We start from the raw sequence: 23,480 nt of genomic DNA on the forward strand, positions 1-23,480 counted from the left end.
TCAGTTTTTACCTCCGATTCAGATTCCGATTTGCAGTGTGCAGGGAGCAAACTGCAAATCGGAATCAGAATCGGATGTAAAAACTGTTCAAAAAGCGGAATCTGAATCGGAATCACTTGCAGTGTGCAAGAGGCCTAGATCATTTCCCTAGAGTGCTTTTCCAAAGCATAAAGCAAATACTGCATATCCCCAACCCAAAATCCCCTATGAGGAGATGGACTAGTTCAAAACCTGTCAGATCTGTCTACTGTATGCAACAGCAATATAGGCAAAAAGTAATTTACAGTAATGTATAGTACATTTTACTCTTAGAAAAAATGTACTAGTTATAAATATGTATTTTAAACTTTACAATTTTTCACCATAGTGGCCCTTTAAAGCAAACCTGAAGTGAAAATAAACGTTCGAGGTAATGAATTATATGTCTAGTACAGCTAAGAAATAGAACATTAGTGGCAAAGAAAAGAGTCTCAAATTGGTTTCCAGTACAGAAAGAGTTTAAAAACGTCATTTATCGATGCAAAAGAGCTTCTCCGAGCTATTTGACCCAACTTGAGTGGAATACAGTCCTGTTTTCTGAAGAACTTAAACAGCCAAGAAACAGTGAGATGCAACTTTAGATAAGGCTTTACTGCAGGAAAGTCCAAAGGGGCATTAGCTTTGCTTTGTTGTAGAAATGTATAGTGTTTTTTTTATCTCTTTAGCCTTTTGGACGTTTCTACTATGTCCAAAAAGCTCCGCTTGTTAGCCCAGAGATCAATGAATGGGAACATAGTTCCCATTCATTGATCTAAGTCCCCGGTAGAAAGACCGATGGCTTCTTTGAGAAATCGCAATCTTTCTGAAGAAAAATAAAAAATTCCAGTCCCCCTTATACTAAAAAAGGAAAAAAAAAATGATGGGGCCATCTTGTGGCCAAATATTAAAACTACATCTACATACATTTTTTTTTAACAAATAAATAAACACACATTATTACATTTAAAATTAACTGTTTACCTCCCACAACAAAAATTACCCAAATACAAATTTTAATGGAAAAAAAATGACAATAAAAAAAACATAAATAGTTACCTAATGGTCTGAACTTTAATATGCATGTGAAGAGGGTATATTACTAATATTTTTTTTTTTAAATCATAAGCTTGTTAATAGCGATAGACACAAAACTGAAAAAAATGCACCTTTATTTCCAAATAAAATATTGGCGCCATACATTGTGATAGGGACATAATTTAAATGGTGTAAGAACTGGGACAAATGGGCAAATAAAATACGTGGATTTTAATCATGGTAGCATGTATTGTTTTAACACTATAATGGCTGAAAACTAAGAAATAATTAATTTTTCATCCATTTTTTTCTTAATATTCCTGTTTAAAGTGCATTTAGAAAAGAGTAATTCTTAGCGAAATGTACCCCCCAAAGAAAGCCTAATTGGTGGCAGAAAAAACAAGATATAGATCAATTCATTGTGATAAGTAGTGATAAAGTGATTGGCGAATGAATGGAAGGTTAAAATTGCTCTGATGCATAAGGTGAAAAACGACTGAAGGCTAAAGTGGTTAAACTTCAACTGTGACAGTATGATGCAGTGTTATAAAAAAATAAATAAAAAAGAAGAGCTATATAACTGAAAATAAAAACATGAGTCTCTTATTTGCTACTAATATTCTATTCAATATCTGTACTACACATACATTTCATTATATCATAAGGTTTTTTTTCACTTCAGGTTCACTTTAAATCCCATTTAGCACAGCCGCGGACCCTTCTGGAGGATAAAACCGCAGACCTCGCTTTGCGTGTTCCTTTTGCTCAGCTATTTCATAAAGCGTTTTTGTTTATTCATCTCCTGTAATAACATGCAATTTCGAATACTTTGCTCCGCTATTTATACACTGTCAAATCCACCTTGAGCCAACCGCGTCACTCCATCCATAATTATTTTGTACCGACTGGCGGATCCCCTGCTCGCAACTTTCTGTGTCGCCGGCTTCTGAGAAACCGATTTAAGGATGATTATAAACCGGTTCCGCCGGACTTGGAGAAGGACTTTCATATTTGTTTTATTCTCCTGGAAATCCATGCAGAGGAGGCATGAAAAATGCATTTATTCCCCAACTCGGACGCATCGTGTCTGGAAGACAAAAGTGCCGGCGCGCTATCTGCCTGCTAGAGATGATTATGTAATGATGCAGAAACAATGGTAAATTGTATTCCAAGTAAATTTCAGAATAAAGCGTCTGCCACAATCGCTTAGAAAACTAGAAGCAGATAGGGCAATCAATGAAATCCATTTTCCAAACAGGGCAAAGAGGAAAATCAGTAAAAAATGAAAAAGATTGTGGCGGAAATAAAAACCTTTAGTTAAGTAGAGGCTTAATTTTAAACCATGGGGTTCTAAAGTTAAACACGGATGGGGTCCCCAGCCCTGGGAACGCTTTAACACAGTGGGCTAGCTATGGTGTAGCAGCCCCCATAATAAGAAGTTTTGAATCAGGATGATACCATTTATTGGCTAACTTAGAGATGGATAAACAGTGAGCTTTCGACTTATAAAAAGCCTTCGTCGGACTGGTTCCTGACCAAAACTAAAAAACACAGCTTATATACACTGACATACAGAGGAGAAACATTCTTTAGCAAACATAAATGTAATTAGATGCCTTAACTGTTACTGAGGAGGCTTTCCCAGGCATCCTATCTAAATTGATAAGATCAATAGAATCCTCAACATGACATAAAGCAGACTCTGGTGATGGGGAGACATCGTAAATTCCTAATTCCAATTGTAACTGGCCTGGTTACATGCACCATTAATTCTAAGCTTAAGAGAATTGTGGCATTTAAAGCCAGCACCTGAAAGCAAATAAAATGAATAGTGACAATGAATTCCATCTTACACAGCATATGGCACTAAAATGAATGAAAAGATAGAAAAAATTAAAATTAAAAGAATTGTGGCATTTAAAACCCATCGTACCAGCACAAGAAGTTAGAGTCCTTGTTCAAACCATCTTCTACAGTTTTGAACCAATGTATAAACTTAGTTTCTTGTGTTAGTCTCATGTTTCCTGATTTGAAGCCACCCATTAATACAGTGACGCGAAAATCGCTTAAACTGTGTCCAGGTAAACAAAAGTGTGTTGGTATTGGGAGATCAGTATATTTTGTAATATCCTTTCTCCTGCTGTTAATAGTGGATCTGTGGTGTGTCATGCGATCACGCAGTGGTTGACTTGTTTCTCCCACATAAATTCCTTTGGGGCATTTTGCACACATGATCACGTATACCACATTAGATGAGTCGCAGGAAAAGGTGCCTTGTACTTTGTATTCCTGTTGTGTACCTGGTATTAGTATCCTGTCAGTGGAATGGATGTGTTTACAGGTCCCACACGTTTTCCCTCGGCAGGGGAATGTTCCATTCTGTTCTTGCCTATTTAAGGCACTCCTCACTATCATCTGCTTAAGATTGGGTGGCTGTCGGAATGCTAGGAGGGGAGGTTCAGGGAATATCTTTTTCAGTCTCTGATCCTTGTGTAGAACAGGATGAAGTTCTTTTGCAATCTTTCTTAAGATTTCCAGGCGTGGGTTGTAGGTTACTACCAGTGGGACACGGCTCTCTTCCTGGTTCTGCTTGTACTCCAGGAGCTGAGTCCTAGGGATGTTGTTAGCTTTCTTGATTTGGGTCTCAGCCATTAGAGGATTGTATCCCTGTTTTATGAAATTCTTCTTCAGGTAATCCAGGTGTTTGTCTTTGTCATCCTTGTCAGAACAGATCCGATTGCATCTTATTGCCTGGCTGTAAATTATGGAATTCTTTATATGTTTGGGGTGGAAACTGTCATACCTGAGGTATGTGGGACGATCCGTCGGTTTGCGGTACATGGACGTTTGTAAGCTGTTCTCTCTGATGTATATGGTGGTGTCAAGAAAGTTAATCTCCCTGTGAGAGTAGCTCAATTTCAGTTTGATTGTAGGATGGAACACATTGAAGTTCCTGTGAAATTGGATAAGATCCTCCTCACTTGCAGACCAGATGATCAAGATGTCATCGATAAAACGGAAGTAGGCCATGGGTTTTATATGACAAGTATTCAGGTATTCTTCTTCAATCTTTGCCATGAAGAGATTTGCGTACTGCGGTGCAAACCGTGAGCCCATTGCCACTCCCATTTGCTGTAAATAAAGGTCCTCCCCAAAAGTGAAATAATTGTGGGTGAGAACGAATCTCATTAGTCCAGCAATTGAGTTTATAGGTGTGCCCAAACCTCGAAGATATTTGCGACAGGCCGCAATACCATCATTGTGGGGAATGTTGGTGTACAGAGACTCTACATCCATAGTGGCAAGAATGGTGCCTCCAGGCACTGGGCCAATGGCTGCCAGTTGGTTCAGGAGGTGTGTAGTATCCTGTATGTAGCTGGGTCTTTTACAGACTAGAGGCTTCAAAATGTTTTCCAACCACCCTGAGATATTCTCTGTAAGAGTTCCATTCCCTGAGATTATGGGCCTGCCTGGGTTCCCCTCTTTGTGGACTTTGGGAAGCATGTAAAAGCAGGCGGTTCTCGGCTTTTCCGGGATAAGAGTCTGTACATGAAGCCTGGTGTTTACGGGCAATTTCTTTACCATCCTATTGAGTGCCATCCTGTACCTTTTTGTTGGGTCCCCCTGTAATTTGGCATAGTGCATGGTGTTAGACAACTGTCTTTGTGCCTCCTGGATATAGTCACTGGTGTTCATGATGACTATGGCACCACCTTTATCCGCTGGTTTAATAATAATGTCCTTACTCTCCTTAAGGGATGTGATAGCTTGTTGCTCTTGCAATGTTATGTTATGAGTCAGTGTTTTTCTTTTATTCAGAACCCTGTCAGAGATTTGGCGTCTAAATTTGTTGATGTATTTGTCCAGGGTAGGATTTTTTCCAGCTACAGGGGTCCATCCGCGTTTTTTTGTGGATCTGGTGTGTGTTGGCTCATTATCAGTAGTGTTGCAAGATTCCTTGTCATAGTAGTGTTCCTTGAGACGTAGCTTCCTGAAGAATTGTTCCATATCACCACAGAGTGCAATCTTGTCTATGGGCTTTGCAGGGCAAAATGACAGGCCTTTGGACAGTACTGCCATTTCAGCTTCAGTGGCCTGATAAGAGGAAAGGTTAATGACACCCGTGGGTTGCTCTTTCTCTGCTGCTGCGGTATCCAGGTGTCCACTCTTTATTTTGAGTCTCTGAAGTTTTTTCTTCTTGTTTTTAATTAAGATCCTCTGCAATTTCCTATAAAAGGTCTGTAGCAGTTCCCATGCTCCTGTGGGGTCATCAGTTAAAGATGATTTCAGACTTTGTATATGGTCCTTCACAATCCTCTTCATGTTATAGCAGATTTTAATAGTGGGGAGAGGGGGTGTCGAACCCTTCCTTCCTCCTCCTCCACCACCACCACCAGGGCCCTCCTCCTGTGCTCTACAGCTTGTGCAAGCCCCACAGATCAGCGTGGTGGTAGGACGGGGATTACCTTTTCTGCCCCCGGGTCTCTCTAGTGCTCCAACTGTAAACACTACACATCACTGTCCTCTCTGGCGGAAAAAAAAACTATAGTTTAGAGGCGTAACTTTTAATTCCTGGGGTTCTAAATTGAAAGACTGAAGAAGAGGCCCCCAGCCCTGGGTACGCTTTAACACAGTGGCCTAACTATGGGGGAGAGGGTGGCCTAGCTGGGAAGAGAGACACGGGCTTCCTGCTTCCTACTTTTCACCAGGGCTCTCCTCCCATGCTCTCCAGATTGTGTAAGCCTCACAGATCAGTGTGGCTGCAGTGACAGCAGGGGCTTACCTCTACCACTATCTGGTATCTCTGGTGCTCCTGCTGCACAGCCACTAGGTGTCACTGTTCTTTCTGGTCTCTGCCTTCCTCTTGGTCTGAATTTCCCTGGACATCCTATGCGATGTGCGGGAGACAGTGAGAGGGGGTAGAGACCGGAAAGGACGGCGACACCTAGTGGCTGCAGCAGGTGCACTGCCACTGGAAGAACCAGATACTGATAGATGGATAGTAGATGTCACTGCCACTACACTGATCTGTGGGACTTACACAAGCATGAGAGCACAGGAGGGGGGGGGGGGGGCGGTGGAAGAGGAGGATGAAAGAAGTCTTGTCCTCTCCTCCCTGCTGGGCCCACCTCTCCCCCACTATAATGGAGGCTGCTACCCCATAGGTCGGCCACTGTGTTAAAGTGTGCCCAGGGCTGGGGACCCCATCAGTGTTTAACTTTGTTTAACAAAACCCACCCCACCTCTGCTATATTTACCTGGGTTTTCCTCCATCCCCTTGCAGCTGACATGTCCCACACCACAGCTCCGAGCTCAGCCACCAGCCTGGGGTCATTGCCGGTGCAGAGGCCGACCTCGAGGTCATCTCTACTATGCCGCTGTCAGTCAAGCCCACGTTGTCCGGGGTGTACTGCGAAGGCGCAGAACTACTGTGCCTGTGCAGTGCACCGCGGACAACGTGGACTTGATTGACAGCGGCGCTTCACACAGGCACACTAGAGGAGGTTGGCCTCTGCACCCGCGGTGACTCTGGGCCAGCAGCTGAGTGCGCAGCTGTGGTGTGGGACATGTCAGCTGCAAAGGGCCTGGAGGAAGTCCAGGTAAGTAGTGTGTGTGTGTGTGGGGGGGGGGAGTTGCCTGATGACTCCTTAAAGATTCTTCTTAGTTATGATATATAACTGGATCAGAACTTCTGTATGAAACATCACAAAAAACCTCAGAATTTGTTTTGTAGATGTCTACAGCAAACTTACATTGTTCTTATTACTTCCCATCAAGTCTTATTTATTTTCAAATATTAAAAAGAAAAAAGGTCCTCAATGCCTAGACATTGTTCATCAATGAAAGTGAATACAATCAATATACAATTGGAATAACAAGCCAAGAAGCAGTAACAGAGTAGGATGTGTGAAGAGGAGCTCAATAGAACATGTATATAGTAAATGCATTATGTGTTAGTCACCAGCCTTCCTCTGTATATGAAAAGACTAGTCTACAAGCGCCTTCAATTAATACTGTGCCCTGACAGGCTCACCCACCTAATAGGTGTCTGAATATGATAACGCACATACTTCCTTCTTATTGAACCCCTTTTCTCACATCCTACTTCATCTCTGTTTCCTGCTTGTTAATCCAACTCGACATTATCAATATTTTGTAAGTCAACATAACATCCAAAAATAAAGTGGACAAGTAACACTAGCACATAATTAAAGAGAACCCGAGATTGTTCTTGGGGGAGCAGATGGGACCCAAAGGCATGTACTCTGCCTCATGACATGCCTCTGTGTCCAGATACCGCCGCTCTCTGCCCCCTCACCGCCGCGCTATAGCCCTCCGAGATTAGCGCCAATATTTGTCGCTATCTTGAAGGTAAACACAGGGGTAGAAAACTGAGAGGGAGGAGGAGAGGCAGCGATCAGCGGGGATTGGCCCGAGCAGAGGAAGAGCTACAGTACAAAGCTCTGTCTTTACCAGGAAAGAGCCCTGAATTTTGCCCCGGACATTTGGGGGGTTTAATTACATCAATCTGCCACCGGAATGCGGCGTTTTAGCTCTGCACATTTTGCTTAACATAAATGTCAAGTAAAAAGAGGATTTTTTTAAGGCTTCAGACTCTCTTTAACCTTTTAACCTTCCTGGATGTAAAAGTTACATCCAGGAGGCCATGTGCGCTCCCACGGCTGATCGCGCTCCCGGCCCGTGGTTTGTCAGCCAGGGAATCTGTGAACCGGGCCATGGTGCCCGATCACTGATTCCTCTCCCCCTCAGAAAAAGCGACAGCTTCTCTCGGAAGCTTCGCTTTTTCTGCTTCCTACGTCCCTCTAAGTGTACATGTTAGGCTTAGAGTGACGTCACGTAAACAAACTACACCTGAATGTAAAAAAATATAAAAATACACATATATTTACATTTAAAAATTACAATTTACATCCCAAAAATACCCACATAAAATGTTTAGTAAAAAAAAAAAAAAAAAAAAAAAAACCATTACAATAAAAAAAAAAAAAAAAAAAAAACACAAATATTTACCTAAGGGTCTAAACTTTTTAAATATCAATGTAAAGATGAAATATTTATATTTTTTTAAATTATAAGCTTGTAAATAGTGATGGATGAAAAACGAAAAAAATGCACTTTTATTTCCAAATAAAATATTGTCGCCATACATTGTGATAGGGACATAATTGTAACGGTGTAATAACCGGGACATATGGGCAAATACAATACGTGAGTTTTAATTATGGTAGAATGTATTATTTTAAAACTATAATCGCCGAAAACTGAGAAATAATGATTTTTTTTTCCGTTTTTTTCTTATTCTTCCTGTTAAAATGCATTTACAGTAAAGTGGCTCTTAGCAAAATGTACCCCCCAAAGAAAGCCTAATTGGTTGCGGAAAAAACAAAATATAGATCAGTTCATTGTGATAAGTAGTGATAAAGTTTTAAGCTAATGAATGGGAGGTAAACATTGCTCGGATGTATAAAGTGAAAACGACTGAATGCAAAGTGGCTAATAAGGAGGAGGAGGGCACCAATTATGGTTCAGGCTTGAGTGTCCCTGCATAAACAGCTGGACTCAGGCTCACGTTAGACAGGAATTTTGATTTACCACTATGAAAAGCATTGTATTCAGAAACTTAGATGAAGCTGCACAGTTACAAGAGAGAATAATCCTCCCTTCTTAATAACTATCCTGTAAACATGGAGATCATACCCTACGGTACGTAAATTAGTTTTTGCAGACACCAAGAACCCCTTGCTAGGCTATGCACAGAAACGTCAACACTACTGCTGCCAAAATGTGTCACAGAAAGGATACAGCAATTCTCACCTGGCCAGAGGCACTTTACAGACCCAAACAAACTAGAGCCACATTATAAGACTTGTCAATAACTGTTATGGGCATAGGCAGCCAATAGAACAAATAGCGCTGTGTACATTTACATCAAATCAGATCTCACCTCGCGTCTATGGTACATAGACGTCTGCATGTGAAATTACCTATCACTCAGGAAACTGATAGACAGGGACAGAAAAGTTAAGCAGTGTTTGTCTTGTCGTCTGGCATCTTCTACACTTTCTGCTTTCCTGAATTTTGGGCTAGGAATGCAGATATGTTAAGATAACAAACCAAATAATAGTAACAAAAAGAGCTTAAAGAGAAACCGTAACCAAGGATTGAACTTCATCCCAATCAGTAGCTGATACCCCCTTTCTCACCAGAAATCGTTACCTTTCTCAAACAGATCATTAGGGGGGTCTGGATAGCTGATATGGTGGTGAAACCCCTCCCACAGTGTGATGTCAGGACCTAGGTTGCCATGGAGTTTGGCACTGGAGAGGGCAGTTGGGTGAATTACTTCATATATGTGCGCTGCAAGTATATTTTAAAGGACGGCGGAATGGAGAAGGGGAGAGAAGCATAACCATGCTCTCTATAGTGGACCACCTTCATATTGGCCTAATGTGGCCCGCGGGCCGTAGTTTGCCTAGGCCTGTTTTAACCTAATTTTATATTACCTTGGGTGCCAATACTTCGCACTAAAACGTGAAATATGGTCCGCCCTTACGTGAATAAAATCTAAAGAGAAACTCCGACCAAGAATTGAACTTTATCCCGATCAGTAGTTGATACCCCCTTTTACATGACAAATCTATTCCTTTTCACAAACAGACCATCAGGGGGCGCTGTATGACTGATATTGTGGTGAAACCTCTCCCACAAGAAACTCTGAGTACCAAGGTACTTCTGGCAGTTTCCTGTCTGTGAACCCTGTTACATTGTGGGAAATAGTTGTTTACAGCTGTTTCCAACTGCCAAAACAGCAAGCAGCAGCTACATCACTTGCCAGCAGTAAAAATGTCACCATGTGATAAATGTCAGAATATAAATCAGGGATTTAAAATATTTTACAATGGGCAAACGCTGACTAAATCATTTATACATAATTATTGTAAAAATGAAGCACTTTTTTTATTACATTTATTACATATTTTCACTGGAGTTCCTCTTTAAAGTGGATCCGAGATAAACTTTTACTCCTTGCATAATTGTGTTTCCTTTATATAGTTTATAGGGCATTTGTTTTGTTTTAATACTCTAATTCCCTATAAACTAAACAAGCCTCGCCCACAGCTTCTCCAGAGTGCCTTGGCACTCTCAGCCTTAGTAGCAAGGGCTTATGGGAGCTCAGTTTGGGCAGGAGGAGGAGGAGGAGAAGGTTACTAGCCAGATATTTCAGAGGCAGAGGGGAGGAGGGAGGAGGAGGGGGGAGTGAAGTTTTCACAGGCTGAGGGCTGGAGATGCAGATCAGCTTGCCTGTGTGTAATGTGACAAAAAGAACATGGCTGCTCTCATTGTATCACAGAAAGAAATAATCATAAATTGTTGAAGCCGTTTGCTGCTAGATATGCTGTGTAAACTATCTAATCTTTAGATAAGATATATATACAAGTTACTTGTTATAGTTAGTTTTTCATCTCGGATCCGCAGAATGCAAATCATTTCAGCTTGCATGCAAATTGTGTGCAGTCTGGGATTGGACCAATCAAAAACAGCAGAAAGTGCCTACATTAAATTTGAATGCAAGCTGGAATAATAACTAGAGGGGTGCAGCCCCTGCGATCACAGGGGGGGGGCAGAGCTGTGGGGGGCCCCAACTACTAACCTTCCCTTCCTCCGATACAGAGGACTATACTGCAGATCAGGTGTATTTGTGGCTACACTTGTTATGGGGTGAAGATCATGATGGGCCTCCAGGCCGTAAAGGGCAACAAGGGGCGGCAAGGGAAGGGGTGTGAACACTGGAGGACCCATAAATTGTAGTTACGCCACTGAATAAGCAACTTTTTGATCATCTCAAGTTGAGTTTTCCCCTGTATAATTTAAATGTTTCTATTTAAAGGACAATTGAAGTGAGGGGGATGTATATAAGCAATGCCAGTTGCCTGGTTGTTATGCTGATCCTCCTCCTCTAATGCTTTTAGCCATAGACCCTGAACAAGCATGCAGCAAATCAGGTGTTTCTGACATTATTGTCAGATCTGACAAGATTAGCTGCATGCAGTGTGTGTTATTCAGACACTACTGCAGCCAAATAGACCAGCAGGGCTGCCAGGCAACTGGTATTGCTTTGGAGAAAATACTGTACATACGGCAGCCGCCATATTCTTCTCACCACAGTTGCCCTTTAAAAGGGAGTCATGGACGTTACAGAGCAAGCACAGACCGGCCAAGTGTCACGATTTCTCCATGACACTAACGATTTGCAGCCTCTATCACGGCATCACGGGGCACTGGTTAAATGTCCCGACCGCTTCACAGAGCAGGAGAGTTTGCAGTTAACGGTTTCACTGCCCAGAGTCTTTGAGCACTAAAATACATGCATCACACCACACTCTGCAGCTTTGCCTCATGCTGAACTTCATCAGCAGCACAACAACATAAAACTCCAGGCTCAGCAAGGAATGTCTTTGAAGTTGAGAGAGAGTGAGACAGGGATCTCTACCCTGGCTATCTGGTCACAGAGCATCTGAATAGTGAGGTGGATATCTTATGTTTTAATATGCTTGGGAAGGGCTAGAAATCCTGTATGTATCAATCATATTGGTTGCATTCCTCTGTGCTATTGCTCTTATTAATAACCCATATCGAGGCACAAGATCATCAATTAGGGTAGCTGTGCGATTTTACACATTTATAGTCCTAGGACTAGAGTTATGCATTGGTAGGCACTGTGTTAACATTTCGAATATGTGAAGTTTTTTGTCAGAAATAAAGAATTTAATATTTTGCACATTTCAATCAATATTTTCTTATTTAATATATTCATAACTCTTTATGCAGAGATGTTTACTCTAATCTCAATCCTTTAATACATATGTGTGCTGTGATTATTCCTTAAATAAGTTTTACTACCATCGCTCCATGCGCCAATCTCTGCATAAGATGGAGGGGGAAACTGTATAGGAGAGGGGCGTGGTTTTGAAAACTTGGGACGTGGTAAAAGGTGTGGCAGAGGCGTGTCTTAGTGTCCCTTTTTTCCTGTCTCCAAAAGTTGGGAGATATGCAAGCACAAATAAAAACATGAATCCTTTTATTTGCTAACTTGTTTGATTTACCTTGAAATATTGAAGGTGCATTTATCCTTTAAGAAGTGTTGTTGTTGTTGTTGTATTGTATATTAAAAAGATTAGACAGCTTAGTGAACAGATGACTTACTGAATAGACAGCTTACAGAATTTGGCATACAAAGCTGATGCATTCTTAGTCGCGATACAGGTTAGCAGGGCAGTGTTGATGACTCATCCTTGCTGAAGCTGTGTGGAAGATGTAGGATTCTTGGCATGGATTTTATTTTTAGCATTTTGCAATTTTACTAGACATTGAGATGCAAATGCGTTTCTGAAAGCCGGTCCGCTCACCAATCGTCTATATTATAAAATAACGCTACATCTTTTTCTTTTTTCAGCTGATTTGGCACAGTGCTTATTCTAAAATCAAACTAAAGGCGTGTACAGGTGCTCAATCACTGCTGCTAGGAATGATCGCTAGTCATCGTTTAGGAAGACGGTTTAGGATACGTAACAGCAGCTGTAGCGGCACAGTCTGTATCACTATACACATTCAGGAGACGCAATGCAATGTGGATCGCAGTGACATCAGAACTGCATAGACTGCACTGTCAGATGTTTCCAATCATGCCTTGAGATCCGCCATGGAATGCATGGCTGCCTGCATTTCAGTATGTTTGCCATTTATTATAATGAACAGAATCGCAATCACACCAGGAAGAATTGTGGGGCAACGCAGTGTCGTGCGATGACCACCTGTGTTGCCTGTGGCGTAGCTAAGGAGCTGTGTGCCCCGATGCAAGTTTTACAATGGGGCCCCCTAGTCACTCTATACATAACAATAGCTATGGCGCACCAAAACTTGCCAATGGCAACTACAGTATGAGAGGTGCAAGAAGGGGACTTGGAGCACTTTGTTAATGATTACCAATATTCAAAGTATCTATAGAAGTGATTATTAGGAGCACAGGCAGGGCCCCTCTGGCCCAAGGGCCCCAATACGGTCGCAACCTCTGCACCCTCTATTGCTATGCCCCTGCTGTGGCGTCAAGATAGAAACCAAACCCTTCTTGTTGCATATAGGTGGTCAGGAAAATAATATAGCCAGAGGATCAATGCATTCTTGTAATTGAGCCTTTGGGTGCAGGGAAAAGCCGAAAAGCATCTCACCCTGCTCCTGCAAAAATTCTGTTGCGGTGCTAATTATTATTCCCCCTCCAGGCAGCCATGGATTGGGAAATATGTAATTTGGCTTCCAGTTATTGCTAGCGGTCAAACTACGCTGTTTTTATAGTTATTTGAAGTCCGTCTTTTGACAGCACCCAAATTACTCTCTGAGCACCACTGTAGCCATAACTCACATTACGGCCTATGCAGTGGCATAGCAACAGGGGATGCAGAGGTTGCCACCGCACCGGGGCCAGTGGAGCCCGGATGGGCCTTTCCTCAACCACAGTATTAGCTCTATATTGGTCCTGTGCTGGTAATAATCACTTCTATAGATGCTTTGAATAGTGTTAATCATTGACACACTGTTCCCCAGGCCCTGCTTACACCTCTGACAATGTGGTTCTCCTTAGCAGGTTTTGATGTGCCATATAAATTGGGTATAGATTGCATGGGAGGGGGCAGGGTTGCCAACTCATCACTTTAAATACTGACACATCTAAGTTATACAGGTTCTGGGGCTTCTCACAGGTAATCAGTGCCTAAATTGCATCTAACTAGCCACAAGACATGTATAATTCATAAGCGTGCATATTTAAAGGGATGAGTTTGCAACATTGAGGGGGGGGATGCAAAACTTGCACCAGGGCCCATGGCTCCTTAGCTACGCCACTGGGACGCATGGCGGCACTTGTTGCACCCAAATATCCAAAGCCCTTTTTGCCTTTCTCAAGGATAAGCATCACAGCTGAATAACTGGCATTTTCAGAACATGGTTAGCAATGGCAGCCTCCGTACCTCTCTAATAACAGGTTCACTTTAACCTTCCTGGCGGTAAGCCCGAGCTGAGCTCGGGGTAAGCCGCCGGAAGGCACCGCTCAGGCCCCGCTGGGCCGATTTGCATAATTTTTTTTTTGCTGCACGCAGCTAGCACTTTGCTAGCTGCGTGTAGTGCCCGATCGCCGCCGCTACCCGCCGATCCGCCGCTATCCGTCGCGGCGCAGCCGCCCCCCCCCCCCCCCCCCAGACCCCGTGCGCTGCCTGGCCAATCAGTGCCAGGCAGCTCTATGGGGTGGATCGGAATCCCCTTTGACGTCACGACGTCGATGACGTCGGTGACGTCATCCCGCCCCGTCGCCATGGCGACGGGGGAAGCCCTCCGGGAGATCCCGTTCTTTGAACAGGATCTCCGGATCTCCGATCGCCGGCGGCGATCGGAGGGGCTGGGGGGATGCCGCTGAGCAGCGGCTATCATGTAGCGAGACTTTGTCTCGCTACATGAAAAAAAAAAAAAATTAAAAAAAAAAGATTTGCTGCCCCCTGGCGATTTTTTTGCAAACCGCCAGGAGGGTTAAGGAAACCCACTCTCCCCGATTGAACCTGGAAGCAGAACAATATAACACTGTGGAACTGCAGTTAATCACAGTCTTACTGCTATAGAAATGCTGATATTCCCTCCATTGTCATCTGTAACACAAGGTAATTACATGTTTGTTGTGTCTGCACCAGCAAATTAAAAACAAGTAAATGAGTGAGTAATTGGATTTTTAAAAACATCATTACCGAATGCATTAACACGCTGTTCTACCTGATGTAAGGCTCTCTGTACATTGGGAGGGGAAAAAAAGACATATGTTCGATTAGGTAAGGACTCAGGAGTTCTGGCTGCTAATTATTTTAAGCAATCCTACATTAAGCACTTTGATTTAAAATGTGTCACAAATGTGAAGATTTTTAAAGTCCGGCTTGAGGCTCAGTTCTAAATACACCTTCTGATTGCTGGGTGAGCATTCTGCCAGAATTATTGTGTGCCTAGTGAGGTTTCTGTGGCTCAAATTCCTGCATGGAGAGTTTTTACTCATTATTATTATTATTATTATTATTATTATTATTATTATTATTATTATTATTGTTATTATTATTTTTATTTATATAGAGCAATGCAAATATTGGGCAGCATATATACATGAGAAGTTCAAGTCACTGTACAATCATCATGACATCTAGCAATACAAGTATAAATCCATGCATAGTTAAAGTGTACCAGAGATGACATGTGACATGATGAAATAGACATGTGTATGTACAGTGGCAAGCATACAGACGCCTCTGCTGTGCTCCTTTTCTTTTTTCCCTGCCTGAAAGAGTTAATAATTAGCTATGAAACAGTTTTTCTCCAGTCAGGACTCAGTCGGCTCACTGATAACACATTACAGCTATAAAACACTTTCCTAAGAAGATACCTGGGCTTCTGACAGTGAGAGGAAAATACAAAATGGTCAACAGTTCATGTATTTTCCCTCTGGGACTCTTGAGGCACTGCAGTTGAGCAGAGACTATAAAACATTAAATCTGCTTTGTAAATGTTTATACATAAAATAAAACCTTGAGATATCTAAAAGAGTCATTTTTAGGAGTAGGAGGACAGATCCAATTGTTTATCTCATTAGTTTCTTTTCATCTCTGTTTCACTTTAAAGCCGTAGCTCGGGATCAAAATCAGACACTCACCTTAAGAGAGGGAAGCTCAGGATCCTATTGAGGCTTCCCTCTCTACTTAGATGTCCCCCGTTGCTAAGCGTGGCTGCCCTCTAGATCGGGGCCGCGCTCCTTCCTGTCTTGCAGTGTTGCCATGCAGTAGACACGCGAGCACAGCCACGCATGCACAGTATACACAATACAGGGAGAAGAGCTGCCCGCGCAATGTGGTAAGCTACAATGCATTGTCACTAATCTCCACGCCCAGTGATGGGGGACATTATAATACAGAGGGAAGTCTCAATAGGATCCTGTGGCTTCCCTCTCTTTAGGTAAGTATCTAATTCTGTACCCCAGCTTCGGCTCAGGTACACTTTAATGTGTGGTTTGAGATATCACTTAAATTGGAACATGTTCATATGGTGAATTACAGCAAAATAAAAAAAAAACAATAGGAGGAGGTCCCTGCCCTTGTGAGCTTACAATCTAGAGGCACCGTGACCTAGCACATGACATGAAGGAAGGTACCTGTATGCTGCTGTTCCATTGTATTCAGCACTAGTTGTTGCACTTTATGGAAAGTATGGTCTTTAGCCCAATCACGGAACTTGGAATCATTGGACCATTGAAGGATGCAGAATTTTTTTCATGAAAATTGCATTACCACGGTTGTTTTAAACCAATCACAAAGCTCAGATACTACAGAGTATTCCTGAGTCTTGGGATTGGCCTAAAATGAACGTGTTATTTTAATGACTGTGGTAAATTCAACATTCTCTGATTTGTCCAATACTTCCATGTCCTCTCAGAAGTATTTGGCCAATCAGAAAATGCCAAAAAGGACAAAAAAAACTAATTGGAAATCCACGGAAATTAAAATTTCTGCGGAATTGTAAATCGGAATTTTTGTCCATCCCTAGTCATAATCGGGCATTTATAGTAGTGGTCTTTGTGCTTCTCCTTTCTTTATATATTCCATATTTTATTGGGTAATGAAATTGTTGAACTGTTATTTTCTGCCGTAACGGTTCCTCACCTGATGAGTTTTTGGCCATTGCTCATTAGCTATTACACTTGGAAGAGCCGTCTGTGCTCATTAGATTCTTCAACATTGTGTTTGTCACACTGTATTTTTTTTCATTGCAAGAGTTGTAAACCAAAGCTTTATATTTGCAGTCAATCTCAGATGGCATCTCTCCCAGCTCCGCAAACAATCCTTATAGCAAGATGGTTCAGAAGTTCATAATTTCTCTGTGAGGGAGCTGAATGAACCAGAATTTATGCCACACTGACAGGGCTGCTGCTTACATTTCAGATTTAGTATTCCAGCCCTTAGATTGAAAATACAGTAAGAATATGAGACTCTTGGAAAGTCTTACATGTCAACATTACTGTGCATACAATTATTTATCTCATAGGTTTAGTTGCACTTCAGATTTGACCTATCTATCTATCTATCTATCTATCTATCTATCTAACTTTCAAACTTTATTTCTATTTATCTACACTAAACAGCCAGAATGTAAAAACTACATGCCTAAAGGTGCCCATCTGGCAGAGATCGATGACAAAACATGGACACCCGACTGATCGTTTTGATAAAAAAATGATTGCATGCTGGAAAGATTTCCCTCAAAGCGGCTTTGTTGGGTATGCAGTGGTGACAGCATTAGATATTCTGACAACTGATAGACTCAACAGACCCAACGGCTGGTCTCCCCCAAAGTAATGTGTCTTCTCCCCCGGGCCTGTGGTGAGTGTGGTAGCAGCACACCTATCTGCAGTGCACCTTCTCTAGTGTCTTCTCTCCAACTCTGGCTGCGCCTGTAGCCCATCTCATGTAATAACATCACATACATGAGACGAGAGTACAGCCGATCCCGACAATGGAGAGAAGATACTTCGGGAGGCACACAGCAGATAGGGGAGCTGCTATCGCATTTACCACGGGATCTATTGGAAATCTTTTTGCAACATGTGGGCAGGTAATAGATCCCACTTTGATTAGATTCAAACATTGAGTGATTTATTAGGTGATCGATCCAGTGGCCATTGACTAGTGTATGGCCGCCTTAACAGGTGGAGGTCTTTTTGGGTTGCTAGAACAGCTCTTCAAGAGGCTTCAAGACATCGGGCTTGATTCATTAAGCTGCACTGCTAAAGCATTGCACCTTAATGTGAAGGAGCGGCCACTAAGCAGGCCTTACGCCTTTTTTCCACGGGCAATTGATAGGCAGTGAAATGCCTCTCAGACTCTTCCAACAGCTTGCTGCTGCCTGGTAACTGCTTGCTGATGCCTGGTAACTGCTCACTGCTGCCTGGTAACTGCTTCCTGAGCACACAGTTCAACTGCCTGTGGAAAAGGGCCCTTACATAGCATTGCTCGCTGCTATGTGAGGAACGTGGTGCCTTCCTTTGATAGGAGTGTGCCTTTCTGATCTATACATAGTAACTATGTATAGGAAGGCACTCTCCCATCTAGTGAGCACAGCTAAGTAAGACATGCATAGTGACCGGGCCGCTCCTTCACATTAAGGTACGTTGCTTTAGCAGTGCAGCTTAAAGGGAACCTTAACTGAATGGGGGGTAAAGAGTTTCACTTACCTGGGGCCATTACCAGCCCCCTGCAGCAGTCCTGTGCCCTTGGAGCCGCTCTGGAATCCTCTGGTCCCCCGCTGTCACTTAGTTTTGTTTTTGACGACTCACCAGTCGGCCGGCCGCCATGCGTATTATTGGACGCATTCCCTACTGCAATTAGCGCTGCTGCTGTTGCGCAACGTGTACAAAAATACGCGATGCCGCATTCCGCACACGTAGATATGCGGCAACGCGTATTTTTGTACGCGTTGCATTCCGCAACAGTGCTAATTGCAGTAAGCAATGCGTCCAATAATATGCATGGCGGACGGCCGACTGGTGAGTCGTCAAAAACGAAACTAAGTGACAGCGGGGGACCGGAGGATTCTAGAGCGGCTCCGAGGGCACAGGACTGCTGCAGGGGGCTGGTAATAGCCCCAGGTAAGTGAAACTTTTTACCCCCCGTTCAGTTAAGGTTCCCTTTAATGAATCAAGCCTATGGATTCCAGAAAACCTCTAAAGGTAACCTGAGGTATCACAAAGACTTTAGTAGAAAAAGATCCCTTTATGTTCTGTACGTTGGGAGATCCGGCCTCCATAGATCAGACTTTTCCTGCAAATTCTATAAATACTACAAGACCAATATCTGGGGAATATGGTAGCCAAAGAAGCTGTCCTTCATTACACAAGGCTACCTCCTGGCATTGCTCCATGGTCCAGTTCTGATACACATGTACCCATTGTAGGTGCTTCTCTTCACATACTGCCCTCCCCAAGCTGTGGCCAACCAGTCAACCTGCACACAAAACTAACTGGTCTGACTTTTCGTGCCACTTCTTGTGAACTTATTGTATGATGTATACTGTGCTTTTTGGTTGTATTTATTGCATGTTAGTGAACCTATCTTCTGTTCCTATCTTCTTCTTGAGCTTTGTATAGTGCTAAACCCAATTTCGGGCAGGACCTAGATATGCTTGGCAAAATAAATGATTCTGATCCTGGTGATGAACATGGGCTCTCTGAGCAGCTGATTTTTTTTTTTATTGTAAATTTTGTAATATCATTTGTTTATTTTTTTTCTTATTATAACAGAAAGTTGTGTCCCCCGTTGCTCTGAACATCTTAGGACTCCAAAATGTTACATTTTAGCCGTCAGTGATGATGTACCTTGTATGAAATCTCACTCCTTTGCTTTATCGTATCTGTTATTCTTTGTGAAATGTAAAGGCAGCCATTCCTGACCTGCAACAAACCCCGCTAATTCTATCTGTCATTGTCCAATTGATGCTTCCTGTGCCACTCTGACAAAAAAAAGCAGAAATGAAGCTACAAAAATGGCACTTATCATGACCTCGCATGTGGCACCGTAATTTCCCTTTTATTGTAGACGGCTGTTTATCTAACGTAAGTGACAATATAAAATTAACGGACCATGGGATGAGTCAGTGGACCTTGAACATTCTTCTAAACTTCTCGGCGACTGTGTATTGATGTCATTGTCATTCGCTGCCTGCCATTCAGCTGTGCTGAAAGTGTTGGTGAAAAGTGGGGGCTTATCCGGGCATACGGAGGCCTAATCGCAGATAATGAAATATGTTAATTCTTCCCGTGCTTCACAACCACAAAAGCCGAAAGATTTTAACGGTGGAAATGTTAAGTTGTTGGCGGTCCTAATAATCACGTTCTAATAAGCGAGTCTTTGTTATTCTGATTTTGTTATCAGTAGCTTTATGCTCAAGAGTGACTTCATTTAAACTTGGGGTGACATAAAAAAAAGAATCTGATGTCAGAACGCCAAACACGCCTGTAGTCATACCTTCGAGTAGAAGTTGCTTTCTTATCACAGGTAGGAATGGACTTGATCCCTCAGGAGACAGTGCAGGGCTCACCTTTGTACAGATGCATCAGTAGCCTAGAGGCCAGCGTTGCGTTTGTTACTATGGGAAGAGGGAGAATGTGTGGAAAAAAAAAAAAAAAAAAGCTTTGGACAGCCAGGATGAGCAGTAGGGATGGTCAGAAATGCTGATTTACGGTTCCGTGGAAATTCTAATTTCTTACAATGCCAATTACCAATCCCGCGGATTTCTGAGGAGTCTTTTTGGGTCGGTTTTTTTGCATTCTCTGATCGGCCAAATACTTCTGAGTTGACTCTGTATTCTCTGATTGGTACAGTGCTTCCCAGTTCTGTGATTGGGCTAAAATGACTGAGTTGTAGTAATGCAGTGTTTCTGCAGAAATCTGATTTCTGTTAGCCGATTTCCAGGGTTTCAATCGGAAATGTAGAAATTTGAGCATCCCTAATGAGCAGTAGGACAATGCAATTGAGGGTTGCTTGAGCTTTGGACAACACTAAAGATCACGCATACCCAGTCTTTGGGCGACAACGGGGAGGCTCCCATACACATGCAGGATTCTTGCCTTATTGACTGCTCTGGCCGAAAATAAACCAAAATGTGTACGTAGCTTAATTACGAGTTGATGTTAATAATATGCAGATGTATGCTCCTTGGAAATGGGCAGCTGCTGCATTTGATCAGTCTATTTTCATACGCCATACATCTGCATATCAACATTTCAGGATGTAATGAAACTTTATAGTAATGATTAATGTTGGCATTTCATATCAGGAAGTTAATTGGTGAGAGGTGTCCACTGACAAACACAATTTTTTTGTTGCATTTGCCAGTAGAGAGCTTATTACCCATAATGTTTAGCATGACCTTTATACTAAGTTCAGCTGGGCTGGGATGACCAATCAGAAGCAAGCTTGAGTGTCCATGCGCAGTCGCGCTTGTGTAGGGGGGTTTAATGCAAACTCGCATGCGGACATGTGACTGTTCACAACCATGCATTTGCATTGGGGGTTGGTTCATTCTGTTTACAAACACACAGAAGCATGTTAGCCTTTTGCCCTGCAAACCGCACCAGACCATGTTCACCCATCACTAGTCATAATAGATTATTGGATTTCAATCTTTTTCCATGTCCAGGGATACACTTATGAGTTGCTTTGTACAACTGTTTCAGACTTATGCAATACTTGTTTTGTATGAGTGTCATAATCCAGCCACATACTATAATTAAAGCACACTCAACCCTCTTTGTACACAGTCCCCCACAACTGTGTGCAAGAGCCTCGGCTGAAAGTGCCCTGGGCATGTACAATTACAAATGCCAGCAAACCGCACATGCTGAAAGCACTCACAGCCTTGGTTGCTGTGCACAGCCATTCAGAAGCACGATGGAAGAGGGCGTGCTGAGAGGATAGAGCATGCTTACTTTCTCCGACTGGATTCAGGCAGAGATTTGAATGAGAGGATAGCACCAAGACTGAGGGTAGGCCAGCAAAGCTGAGGCACCATGGAGTTTATGAGGGCGCTGAAGAAGCCCCAGGTGTGGTCATCTCATATATTTTCACTTAGTTTAGGTACCGTTTAAATAAAAAGCAGCTTAATGTAGAAATGGCCATTTTCCTTTCTGTTCCAAACATTAATAAGAGGGAGAAAAAAAAAAAAGAAGGTGCCATGGTACAAATGGACGCCTATGTTGATAGCCTACACAAAAAAACCGAAACTACAAGGCAATGATTTGTACTGCAGCATTAAGTTATAATATAAGCCTAAAGTTCTAATATAAGCCTACACACATGCTAAATTCTCATACATACAGTATATTAGCAGTAAAGTGACATGATTCAATAAATCAGCATTTAAGTGACAAGGGCCAATTCTGAATGGTAAATAAAGGAACAGAATTACCTGGGAACAGCGGCTCCGATCATTGAGATGATTATCACACAGAGCAGATTTACTATTTTTCATTTATATATAATTCCCTCCAAATTACCTTATTAAAAGGCGCCATAAATTACACTCCCTAATAGAATGTTCTGCGGGAAAGACTTGTGAAAGTTCAAGCAATTCCCTCAAAATGCACCGAGAGAGAACGAGGCTCGGGGGGCCATTCAGGTAAATAGACTGCTTCCGGGAGATTTATGGGGCTCAGCGGGCACTTTCCCAGCAATACTCTTGTTTTCTGTCTCTAAAATTGAAGAAATTAAAGGAGAACTGTAGTGAGAGGGATATGGAGGCTGCCATATTGATTTCCTTTTAAGCAATACCAGTTGCCTGGCAGCCCTGCTGAGCTATCTGTCTGCAGAATAACACCAGAAACAAGCATGCAGCTAATCTTGTCAGATCTGACAAAAATGTCAGAAACACCTGATCTGCTGCATGCTTGTTCAGGGGCTATGGCTTAAAGCAGGTATGTCAAACCGGTCCTTCGAGGGCCAAGCGCCGAGATCCTCACACATTTTTTATACAGCTCAAATGAATTGATGGGTCTGAATCAGGAAAGGTGTGGTCCATCAGGTAGAACACATTCCTCTCTTTCTCAGTCCATCCTAAACACTGGCATGGATCTGGCCCTCCAGGCCTGGTGTTCGACACATGTGGCTTAAAGTATTAGAGGCAGAGGATCAGCAGGGCAGCCAGGCAACTGGTATTGCTTAAAAGGAAATAAATATGGCAGCCTCCATATAACTCTCACTACAGTTCCCCTTTAAGTGAAAAGATTTTCTAAACCCCATTTAAAGTAGACCTGAACTCTTGCACAGGACAGAAGGAAAACATAGAGAAATGCACCCTGTGTGTTTTTAGAGAGTTTATCCTGTCTAATTCCCCCTCATCTGTGACTTGCAATTTTATCCCTCAGCTGTGTCAGATGGCTGTCTTGGCAGAGCAGCTAATTTGTAAACAGGTTGTTAACAATATATCTGCTTCCATAAAAAGCAGGACGTAGACACAGTGCAGATTTGTTGCAGGGTTTGTATCAGCTGTAACAAAGACATGTTTTTTTTTTTTTTTTTTTTTAAAGGTTATTATGCTGTTGTTAAATTTTTTAGAGCAGAGAGGAAGTTCTGAGTTCAGGTCCGCTTTGATTGAATTTGCTGTCTGCTTGTTTCAGTTGTGTGATTCAGACACTTCTGATGCCAGAAGATCAAAAGGATATCAGGCAACTGGTATTTCTTAAAGGAAATAAATATGGCAGCCACCATATCCCTCTCAGTTAAAGCGGACCCAAACCAAACATTTTTTAATTCAAAATATTTAGTTGCACCACTCTGACA

The 23,480-nt window shown here is 42.4% G+C and overlaps 1 protein-coding gene across 17 annotated transcripts in view; it reads left to right on the top strand.

The window, feature by feature from the left end:
• CTNNA2 (catenin alpha 2) overlaps positions 1 to 23,480 on the top strand; it is a 3,078,224-nt gene that overhangs the window by 2,610,569 nt on the left and 444,175 nt on the right. The window lies entirely within an intron of this gene.

The sequence above is a fragment of the Hyperolius riggenbachi genome, chromosome 1 (assembly GCF_040937935.1).
Source record: "Hyperolius riggenbachi isolate aHypRig1 chromosome 1, aHypRig1.pri, whole genome shotgun sequence".
In the NCBI taxonomy this organism is placed as follows: domain Eukaryota; kingdom Metazoa; phylum Chordata; class Amphibia; order Anura; family Hyperoliidae; genus Hyperolius; species Hyperolius riggenbachi.